We start from the raw sequence: 12,052 nt of genomic DNA, 5'->3' as shown, positions 1-12,052 counted from the left end.
GACATGGTCCCTTTCCCCCCTAAAAATTTTGATCCCAATTGCTACAGTTAACCTATTTAGGCCATGGTCCATAAGGGAAGATAAGCCTAACTCCTGTGGCATCTAATCGCCAGGGGGGACAAAACTTTTTATAATTTTGTTGCAATTAAACATTCTCTCTCTCTCTCTCTCTCTCTCTCTCTCTCTCTCTTTCTCTCTTTGGGGGGGAGAGGGGATTGCTTGTAGAAAGATTTTTTTCTCCCTAACAGGGAAGACACACACAGTAGATGCACCGTTAGCTGAACCCCTGACACGGCGGTCTTTTGAATGCCTTAGGTATGATTTCACTTTCGCTCACATCAATGCTGACCTGAATGCCTTTCATATCTGATCCGCTGTGTCTCTCCCAGTAAACATCCCCTGAGGGGAGAACAAAGAAAGGAGCTCTTCTTCTTCTTAATCACAATTCAGCCCATTCACCGCCGGCAGGCTACATTTGCATTCTGCAACAGAAAGCCAAGATGAAAAGAAAAAAAAAAGAGAGTGAGAAGAGGGGGGAAAAAGCAGAAGGGTGGAGGCTGAGTAAAATAACTTAGGTGTTTGTAGCTGTTTGTTGGGCTTCCCCTAGTTACAAGCCTTATATAGATCCTGCTCTACCCAGCCTTGGCTCTTCTGACAGGCAGATAGTGTTACAAGATGGCATGCCTGTGCTATTCATGGCCACTCGCACTAACACTTGAGGTAAAAAGTGTCAGAGAGGGATCAAATTCTACTCGGAGAAGTCTGTTATAGTTAGGGTCAGGTGTGTGTACTCTCGGCTCTTGACTGCTGCCTATTATTTTGTTTTAATTACTATTATTGTTTACTCGCCATGACCTTGGGGAGTGGAGGTGAGGGAAATGTAGTCCACGCAGATGAAAAGATAGCAGCGAAAGAACTGTCCTTTGGACAACAAATATTTTTTAGTGGTAGGATGAGTTGGGCTGGCGTGTTTCTTTCCCTCCAGTGACACGACAGGAGAAAAGGGGCAACTCTTTGAGAAGGAAAAAGCTTTCCCAGTTTTGAGGCTGGCAATATGTCACATTTGCTGGCTAGAGGAAAAGAATAACAACCCCAAAACAAACAAACAACCTCCCCACCCCAACAACATCACAGAACTGTAAAGGGGGAAATGTTACATTTGTGTAAGTTTCGTTAGCCAAGTTTTCTCGTTTCTTGTATCCACAGCCACCTCCATATTTTTCCCCCAGATTTCTTGTCTGTTTGTTTTCCAGAAGCCACTCTGCGTTTCCTAGTTAGAGACAATAAGACAGTATGAAAATTTTGTTGAGGTTTTGGTTATATTCACTTTTTCTCACCAAGAGAAGGTTTATTTATAACTGGATCCTGCTTACTGAGAAGTATTTAAGCCCTTTCAGGCAGACCTGTCAAAATTTCCTGTGTTGTTTGCCTCCATTTGCAACACGTAAAAAGTAATATGCAGTTGTTTGTGTTAGAATAACCAGGGTAGTGCAGAAATCTTAAGCGACAAGTTTTCAACTATACTATCTCCTGCCTAACAAACTGTCATTTTTCAGAAACCGCTTTTTAAGATACTAACAGGTTTTTTCCCCCAATCAGCAAATAGATTAAATGTGCTAAAGCAACTTTGAGAGTGAAGAGCAGTTTGAACAATAAGAAGCGGGGAGGGATGTTTTATTTTCCTTTTGCTACTATGGCAGATTTCACTCCTAAGGAGCACACTAACCGAGATGTTACCAGTTGAACAGAAGCATGTGACACAGATTCCGGATTTTTTCCCAGAAGATTTACAGAATTTACAAAAAGAGATTATCTCTACACCTTCCACCCCCCCTGCCTACCCCCATGACCCAAGCAATGGAGGATTTAGGCAGATTTACTTCAGTAAACACCTTTGGATACTTGGGGGAAAGTAGGAGTCTGTTTGCAAAAGGAGGCTTTTGTTAAGTGAGGTGCTGGGATAATGCTTTACCAGGCAGCTGTGATATTAACCTACCCAGTAACGCTGGAAAACTGTTTAACTCTTTGTGTGCTATACACTTGCACTCATCAGATAAGACTCGTGTTCCCAGGGGGACTTTCTTTGGAAGTTCCAAGTTATGATTGTTCATATAGCTGTTTGCATAACAGAGAGAAAGGAATGAAAGCCTGACATTTTTGAGACCATTGAAGCTAGTCAACCAACAACATAGTTGTCTCATTTATAACTGAATCATTTGGGCTGAGCTGTGGCTCCAATCAGGTTTATGAATGGCGACAGAGTTATACCAAATGAACCCGAAAACAAAATCCTTAGCGCATACTGAGGATTAAAAAAAAAAAAAGTTTGTTAAACTTAAAAAAAAAACAGTTGGAAAACTTTCAGGCACTCATAATAAATCTTTAAGGTGATTTAGATTAATTTAGGAATCTGTCTTGAAAAGTAAAATAGTCTTTTCTAAAAAAAAGACACTGTAGACTTGCAAACCTGTAAGGGATGATGTCTGATAGCCATATTATCTCTGTTCCCATCTTTGAGGAAACCTGCAAGGTTTTCAAAGCATATAATCATTTGAAACTACACTTTCACCTTGTAAGGCTGCCCCATTTCATTGCCCTACCGCGGTACCCCACTTATGCCAGGAAGGCGTTAATAATGGGTTATTTTTTGCTGGGCATAAGAATAACTTTTCAGGTGTTGCTTTTTTAGTTCAAGTAAGATTGCCTTATTTAGTTTTCAAAAAGTGTAGGTGTCAATGTTAGAGCAGCCACAAATGTGTGAGAAAGCAAAGGGTATGAGACATGACAGAATTAAAGGTGTTTGCTATGTTGTTACCCGTGTGTCAAGCTGCAAGCTCCCTTTGTCATAGCCTGCTGGTGATTTGGTAGTGCAGATCCACATCCTGTCTAGGTGATACAGCAATTTTTAGCTGTGGGTTTTGATGTGCATGTGCGCTCATTGCTACTGCAGCCTTCCTCCCAAATCCCATTAAAACACCTCAGTCTAACACGCACACATCACTAACTCCAGCCTTATAGAAGGGCACTGTGCACTCACATCCCAGGGCAGCAGCATTACAGTATCTGGCATGGCGTGCAGCTTGGCAGCGATGTCATCTGCCAAATCATCCCATAATTACGTTTTATGTTATTTGTATGAATGACCAAGCATGCAGTATTCCTTTAGAAATCAAAGGCAGGCTTAAAATGCGTTTTTGAATACTTTCAGACCATGGTCAGGTCACAGTTTGGGAGATGAATTAAACTGATCTCATTTGTGATCTAATTGAGGTTGGCAACGACCTTAGCAGTAGCAATAACATACAAACAGAAATCAAAGGACAAAATTCAGCAAATCAGATCTTTCGCTAGAAAACTGCGAGGAGTTATTTCGTGGTTGCCAACAGAGAAGTTAAACTTTGTCCTCTTTCTCAGCAGCAGTGCAAGCTTTGCATATTTTTCGGGTCTTTCACAGGAAAGTTGGGATAGACACACATACAAAGAAGACAAACGAGCAGTGCCTCCTCGGGTACGTAGTAAAGATACGAGCGAGACATAGCCACTAATCACAAACACGTATGTTCCCAGCGAATCCAGTGGTGTAAACTGAGAGCTGATGTTGCTTCTGAAAGCTAAAGTGTAGGAGGAGGAAGAGAAGAGGAATGGGTTTAAGGAGCGACAAGAGGAATAGGTCGAGAAGCTCAGTTTAAGCAAATGTTCCAAGTAGAAACGCAAGTCAGCGTCCTATCTTTACATCTGTCCGTGCGGACTGCAGGAATGTAATTATCACGGCGATGTAGGATTGTTTACAGATTTGGTTATTAGTGTTCTGAACTTGCTTTGCTGGGGGGGGGGGGGGAGCCTGGAGTGCCGTAGCTTTGTAAGACAACCCGAGGCAGAAATGCTTGTCACCTGGCTGTGAGTGAGTTAGAGATGAGGCCCCTTGTTTCAAAGGTCAGAGCCAGTTCCGAAGCTTCTTCCGAATTTGCCCAAAGTTCACAAGGTGTTTGGGTTCCGTGTCGAGCTGCCGAGAGCCGAGCCGAGCCCAGCGTCCCCACACATTGAAGTAGTGATGTGTTCAGAGGATGGCTTTGGGCCAGAACAGCTTTTCCCTACGATGAGAAAACAAAGGTATTTCAATAAATTATTGACAGAGACACGTCTATAAATCCTGGAGAGCTGTGCAGTTGAGCACTGTGGACTCTCCCCCACACACGTCTATCTTTTCTACACTTAGCTTTGTGTGGTCTCTAGGAATGTGGGTTTCACGAGGACCCCGAAACTACGTTGTACCAGATCTCTCTCTCTCTCTCTCTCTCTCTCTCTCTCTCTCTCTCTCTCACACACACACACACACACTGCGCCCCCCCCCCCCCCCAGCTGCTATACACGTGCGTGTTCGCCTAGCTGGAACCTTTACAACTTCGAAGTTTGCTAACGAAGCCGAGCTGAGGTGTGCGTATGGTTGCCAGCGAGCAATCAAACCATAATTGGGAAGTTTAGAAGACTCCTTTACACCTTGACTGCTGCATCAGAGGGGTACATAATGTCATCGCGCCAGGCAAGGGGAAAAGACACTTCGCGTGGGCTCTTCTGCCACCAGAGCTAGTGAGTCCAGGTGCTCTTTGTGTGCTCCCACCTGGCGTATGTCTTCCGTGGGAGGCTTGTGCTGTATTTTCTAGCAGTGGTGACAGGCGGTATTTTGTACACCGTCTCTCTCTTTTTAGTCGCAGCCAGCAGTTCTGTACTACTTCAGCCTCTCATGGTGATAGGAGCACGCTGTTCTCTCCACATTTGATTGCTGGGTGGGACAGCCCCGCTAGCAAGGTCACAGGCAAGAGAAAGAATCAATAACAGATCAACAGATTAAGATATCATAGCATCTAAGGTTTGTTCGGGGCCCACCCGCCCCAACTAGTGGATACATTTCATCCACTTCAAATGGTCCAGCCAATACGCTAGTCATTTCAAATGACTCTGCCAAGAGTCATTTGTTAATGCGATACAGAGCTGGGGCTCTAATCATTTGCTTAAGTATAACTGTATTGACGTGGTTTAGCATTTTAGCCATTGCAGTCAGTCGATGAAAGGTTTGCCACTGACTAGAGTGGAAGCAGGATCGGGCCTGTTAGTCTCCACGGGGGTCGGAGCCCCTTGCAGCATTACTTTCCCGAATGCGAGGTGATGCAGGGAGGTACCTAGGCCAAAAACTGGTTTCTAAACTTCCATTTCTAGCCGAACTGTGTTGGAGTCGGTTGCAGCCGGATTGGTGCTGTAAAGAACGTATTTAGACCTTGGAGCCTAAACACAGGACAGCTGGGGCCTTGGGAACTGCGATCATAAAATAAACCACCACCCTGGGCCACAGACATTACCTTTCTGTTCTAACACCCCCTGCCTTGACACGCACCTTATTCTCCCCAGGCTCAGAGGAGGTAAGCTTTTAACCCAGCCTCTGCTTGGTGGGGTGCATCGCACGGGAGGTTTGCATGCGCCCCAATAGCTTACATGCCAGTGTTAATGGCCCATGCTTAACTGGCCTTGATCAATCCGAGACTGAGCTGTGTGACTGAGGAAGAAGGGTGGGATCAGCTGCGGATATTTCAGCCCTTTTCTTATTCTCCTCTCCGCTTCAGTTAGGTGCGGAGTTTCAAAGCAAATTAATTGCAAAGTGTGCGGCCTTCAAAGCACGTTCCTGGCAGATGGGGGGAGGGGGGGTATCTCAGAGCCATATTTACAGTACTAATATGAAAGGAAAGTTTCAGATGCTCCTGGAACACTTAGAAACGTGTGGAGTTTTACACGTGTGCATTTAAAGTGTGAGGTAGCCAGGCCTTGTGAAACCCAGACCACAAATGATACATGTCAGTGGGTTCTTTGATAGGGCTTCTGGCCACAGTGTTTTTGTGCTGTCAAACTGCGGTGTCGAACAAACACCTCCTCTGGGACAGAGTGATAAATGCAGAGACAGGCTGGCTTCAACCAGTCTCAGCAATCTCCTCAGCCCTCCCCCTCCCCCCACTCCTGCGCCCTCCTCTACCTGAGATTGACGTTTATGCAGGGGCACCCAGGGATTTCAAAAGTGTCAAGTCTGAGTAATTATTGATACTCCCCAGTTCTTAGGAGCCAGGGCTCTGAAGCCGCCTGCGAAGCCATTCTCAAGCCTGCTCCTTCTACCTTGAAGCCTCCCAGACTCCACTGAAGAACTTTTGCCGGTTTGTAACTCCCCCACCCCAGCCATCACCACCATCCGTTGCGTAATCATTTCACACCCAGCATGGCCCTAGCCTCCAAAATACACCCTCTGCTTTGTGGGCCCGTGTTAATGCCGCCACACAACACTAAACTTTGCCTTTAAAAAGAAAGGTTGCAAAGAGCCTTCTGCTTCCAACACTCGCCAGCCTTCTTTTAGAGGCTGGAATTTCAAATGTGCCCTCGACTTATTCCCCCCCCCTTCTGGGCCATTGTTGTTATTGTTATTACTAAAACCTGTTTACTCGCCTCTTGGTTTTTGGACATTAAATGAGTTTCCATCCCTTACTCCCGTGAATCGCTAAGAAATAGATAAACTGTTATATTCCCCACCCCCGTATTTTAAAGCAGTGATCCTGACAGCCGTACTATTATTGCACTTTATGTTTTAGTGGATGTTTGCTGTTGCTAGTTACAGCAACACTTATCATAAGACAGCAAGAAAAGAGTAGTCCCTGGTAATTAAAGTAATGAAATATTCATTTACTCTACCTTTTCAGTAGTCTCACAAATTAGGCTGCTACATTTAATGCCTGCACTGCCTCCGTTTTTATTATAATGGCAGCTTTCGCATCTGCAATTAGGACTAATTCTGACAGTTACAATTTCTGAGGGATGGTAAACAGTGAACGAGATGTGCAGCAGTGGTATTACACGTGAAAAGCCCTTGTCTCTTTAACCTTGTTGTTTTTTTTCTCGCAGAGGTTACCTTTTCCCGATGGTGCAAAATCGACTTGACATAACTGTTCATCAGTTTCAGGGTTTTCCCTGGAGGTATTTGCATCAAATCAGCCCAGTCAAGCTTCAAGTTGAAATTGGCAGGCCAGAAACTGACAGGGTAGGGACTGGGAAAGAGACAGCTAAAGTGCAGGCAGCAAACTGACAGCAGCAGAGTGAAAGACACACACAGAGAGAAAGAGGCTAAGCTTTTCAACTTTAGTGGGGGGAAAACATCAAATCTAAATGTTTTAGGTCTTAATAGTACTGGATACAGTGAAGTTTTTCAAGGCTGGAGGACCAGGTGCCTTTATCAAGTTCCTAGAACCAGGAAAGACTCGCTCAGCTACACTGTGTACAAAGTGTAGTTTAATCTGATTGGATGCCTAAAGAGGAGTGGTGAGACCTAATCAGATCATGCTAAAGTTCTAGGGAATGGGAACCTCCCATGGATTTTGAAGAGAAGCATTTAAAAAAATGGAAAATAAAAGGGGAGTAATCATGAAAAGTTGTCAGCATTAGAATTAACAAGCTTACTTTGCTGCAATTCTTTTCTGGAGTAGTGTCATGCTTATGCACCACAAATGTGAAGAAAAATGACTGAAAAGGTTGCTAATATCAGTGAAAACATATTCTGATCAGCTAAAAAGAGAGGAGTGCAATATGTTTATCTGCAAAGATAATTAGAAACCTCCCTTCCCCCCCCCCCCCAACATTTCCTTGAATATGTTATTTCACTTACGCTCTGTCACATGAGGGCCTCAGATCAGGATGACACAAAATGTTTTTTTTTAAATAGATTATTTTAAAAAATCTGGGGTGAAAAACACCAGGACAGAATTTTACTTAGTAAAAATAGCTCTACATCCTAATTAGAACCCCACACCTCCAGGTGCATTAAAGGAAGAAAAATATTATATTTTTTGCCTCCATTTAAAATTATTTATTTATTGGTCTTTACTGGATGATTAAAAATCCTTCTGACTTCTCCTACCAGACTTGTCCTAAAGTAAGCCTTGCTTTCAAACAGTTTTTCAGCTGTGTGTGTGACAGGCATTGGCTGATCTGCTGATGCCCATTCGACAGGCACTGTTGAGCTAAAGTGGTGTGACGGCACAGTTTTGTTAAGCTGTGAACAAAGGGCTGGAGATGCCTCGCTGGCATCATCCATGTGCATATTGGCCTTGTCACAGTATTGCTTGATTTAATGCTCTGTTTATTCCTAGATATTAGAACTTAAATTCCAAACAATATGTTTTCATATACTACATAGGAACTTTATTTTAAAAGCTTTCACTCCCAGAGAACCACAGATCCATTTGTCTGTTCAATTTCTATGCAGCAAACATTTAAAACATAGCTCCCAGATGGATAGGTGGCCACTAGCCTCTTAACTGTTATCCAGTTAAAAATGGGATTTCAGTTTTAAAAAGTCTTATTAGGGTAAAAGATTTATTTTTTCTTTGATCATTGCTTGAGAGTTGTTATTTATTTCAACAGTGGATTTTCTTATAAGCTCCTAAAGAAAGGTTACCCTCTGTGCAGACAGGGCCAGCTGGTTGGACTTTTCAAATGACATATCATCCCAATGGTGCTGCTGTGATAAAATGATCACTTTGCAAAAACCTGTAAGCACAGTGACATGAGTATTGGCAGGTTAGTGGAAAGAAAACAGGTTTTAGATTTTTAAAAATATGTTCATTGGATGGGCACAACTTTACATCTCAGCAGAAAACTTGAGTAGCTGGTCCTAAATTTAGATTCTGGTTGTTGGAGATGCCTCAGGCTTTATCTCTAAAAAAGTTTTTCTTCTTTTTAAACTCTGTTCAGGTTTGCTGCAAGTGTTTGCTAAGAGATTAGTTAGCTAGCTTGCGCTGAGGAGGTATCCATGGGAAGTGGTGCTTTGCTGGAAGGAATGTTCAGTCGGTCAGGGTGTGAAGATATAGGGACCTGCAACTAACAGAAGCTTGGGATCAGGTATTTTCCTCTTTGTTTCATATCAAAAACAAAGTGCTTATGGAAAGGTTTGTGGTGAGACATCAGATCCCAGCAGGAACACAGCTGTTGTTTTGCAGGATTCCTAATGAACATTTTAGCTCAACAAGTTTATGAAATAAAAGGTATTTGGTTTCTTTATTATTATTTTTTTAGGCAGAGCATCTTAGTTTGATTGGGTAAAGATTCTATCATCCCAGCATTTCAGGGCTATTTTGTACTATTCCTTTCTAATACATGGACTGTAAGTAGGGGAAGGGGAGGAGGAGACAGGAATGCTCAACAAAATGAAACTATTTCTTCACCAAACAGTTCAGTCTGTCTAGAGCCTAAATCTGAAATTGAATCTGCTGGGCAAAACCTGTACAATTTTTCTACCTGCCCTTAGTCTGCTTCTTTTCAACTATGACAGTTTTACTAACTGAAATGAATGGGCTTGCTTACTGTGGTACCTTTTCTCAGAATGCATTTACATCAAGTACTTCAAACAGCAAGCTGGGTGATATATTTAGGGGGACAGCTTGTACAGAATAAGCTTTAATGGTTAATTTTTGTATAGCTTTATAAGTGAAAGGGGCTTAAAGCTACTAGCAGTAGAGATCACAAGACCTTATGTGGTCTTTTCTTCTCTAGATGCATGAGAGATTTACGCGCCTAAGTCCCATAAGAGTTAATGGGAGTTACGCATGTAAATCTCCTGCACAGTGAGATAATAGGCCCTTTTATGTATCGATAAGATGGATTCTTACTAAACATTCAAAATAAGCCTGGGTGCAAATTTTATGCTCCCTATTAATACTTTATTAGCAAATATTTATAAAACAGGCAGAAGATGTGGGGCCCCTAGGAATGGTCTCGATCACGGTCCCATTGACGTTACTAGCAAAACTCTCATTGACGTCCACAGAGCAGGATTGGGCCCAAAATCCGCATTGTCTCCTCTGTTTGTACCTTTCCCTGCTCTACATCTGCTGTTGATTACAACATAAACCTGACTGTGACAGGATATTGCATAGGCCAAATTACTTTTCACCTCTTTACAAACTCTTGTGGCTAAGGACCTCACAGCATGAGGACTGGAAAAGAAGGAAACCATAGAGGAGACAGCTGGTACCAATGCGCTATATCCTTCTTTCATGGTTACACTCACTTTTAGCCCCACTGTCAGGTTGCTCAGGAGAGAGAACCATCTCGAGGTATAATGGGACTGAAACTACAGTTCTGGAGCCTTAGAATTCCACCTGTTCTGAGGGAAGAGAGTGCTTTTTATACAGGAACCCGTGTTGTTCAATGGAAGTATCCTACAGGGTAGGCAATTCTCTCCAGGACAGTACTCAGAGTCTATCCAAGGAACAATACTTGTTCAGTCTTCAATTTGAAATACTCAGGTGTTGCTAGCATTGGACATCTGCTTCTCTTCTGCTTCAGTGTTATGTCCCTCCCTGAGAAAGAAAACAGACTTTGCCTCACATAAATAAGATCTTTGAATTTCTCTTCATTGGTAGATATACATATATCTATATTAAAAATGTTAAAGATTCGTATCTGCAAGCCATGAGTCTGAATGAGATGTTATCCTATGGTAATGTGTAGCTGGAGATAGCCAGTGCAACAGCACACCAGTACATTGTTCCAGTAACAATTCTTTGATTTATAAGCTACAGCTCTTTTTTTTTCCATCATTGTTTCTTTACATCACTTCTGTGCTTCTTGTGATACTGATCTGAGTGAGTTGTGCAAGCTTCCGATTTGCCAGCCCCCTGCTCCCAGGCCTGCTACAGCACTATTCAAATAATTTAGTACATTAGACTATCAGATTAAATCCGAGGGTTTCTACCAGTGGTGGAATCGGAAAACCTATTGTTTTTTTGATTATCATATCATCAGCCCCAACTGATACTAGTATGCTCAAGGAAAACATACTTCAGTTACAGTTGATTTTCAGATTCCAGAATGGTGCTGCAAAGTCTATGCATGCCTAATTATATTTTATGTGAGGCTGTGCAATACAGAATGTATGCTGCAGCAATCAGTGAGTTAACAGTATCAATCAATTTGTAAACAGATGAAGTCACTCATTCCCAAACTGGTTTTCCAAAAACAATTACTAAATTACAATAGAAAAAAATTGTACAGTTACTGTATTTGTGTGCTGTGTTACAATCAACATACCAGGGAAACAAAACAATTTAATGCAGAAAAATCATCATTCATCTACATTATAATTGCTTCTTTTTCACATCTACAGGGCGGTTAATTAAAATTGTGATTAAATGCGGTCGCGCTGCCTAAGATGTCTTGCCCAAAACAGGTGGTACAGAATTTAAAAGTAAAAAAAATGTAATTAGCATTGGAAATTGAGAAATTGCCTGTAAGAATCAGTGTTAATTTCAGTCAGTGATGAGGTAATTTATAAATGAATGCAGTGGAGGCTGTGCAAATGCACAATTGCCTTCCTTCCCATTCTTAGCATTCTCAGCATGCAGGTGAAAATGTTTTCAAAATATTGAGGTAATTTGAAAATCAATCCATGCATTCTGTATCTTTTTTCTCCTGTTTGTAGCGAATACTGAACAAATGCTGCCATAGATGGCATAATATATAAGTTTTGCACTTTCTGAAAGCAATACTACTACATATGTCGTGGCATCCGATAGAGTTTAACTAAACAAAATGCCTGGCTAAGATTCTTTACAAAAGCCAAAATGTTGATTGAAGTCCTTAGTGACCCTGAATCTCTTCAAATATATTATGTGTTTAAAATATGCTTTCCCTAAAAAGGCAACAGCAATCTGCATTGAGTATTAAAACTGATACTGTAAAACAAAATAGATGCTAATATGACATCAAAATCTTGATTTCTTGGTTACAATTAATGCAATGCACTAGAAAAGTCTCAACGGAACAAATATTTTCTTTAAAAAACTCTTCTTGTAAACTTTATTCAATATTTCATCCCAGAACTATAAAAGAACTGTTAAATAAGTTATCTATACACATATTTTTTTCTTAGATGATCTGTGCTTTTCATAAACTTTGAATGATAAAACCAAAAATGCTCATTTCTAACTAAAGTACGTCCTTCTGGACATAAACAATTAAGCACAAA

General features: G+C 41.7%; 1 protein-coding gene and 1 long non-coding RNA gene across 3 annotated transcripts in view; one reads left to right on the top strand and one right to left on the bottom strand.

Moving 5' to 3' along the window:
* Window positions 1-12,052, top strand: part of ZEB2 (zinc finger E-box binding homeobox 2) — a 131,531-nt gene that overhangs the window by 8,963 nt on the left and 110,516 nt on the right. The gene's annotated exons all lie outside the window — the stretch shown is intronic.
* On the bottom strand, window positions 166-2,052 carry LOC141995564 (uncharacterized). Its single transcript, XR_012641355.1, has 3 exons — window positions 1,997-2,052; window positions 1,158-1,270; window positions 166-482 (listed from the first exon to the last, which is right to left on the bottom strand). It is a non-coding gene; the product is annotated as an uncharacterized LOC141995564 (long non-coding RNA).

This window comes from Natator depressus, chromosome 11 (assembly GCF_965152275.1).
Source record: "Natator depressus isolate rNatDep1 chromosome 11, rNatDep2.hap1, whole genome shotgun sequence".
Taxonomy (NCBI): domain Eukaryota; kingdom Metazoa; phylum Chordata; order Testudines; family Cheloniidae; genus Natator; species Natator depressus.
Note: the sequence above shows the minus strand (reverse complement) of the source record. Positions and strands in the feature narration are given on the sequence as shown.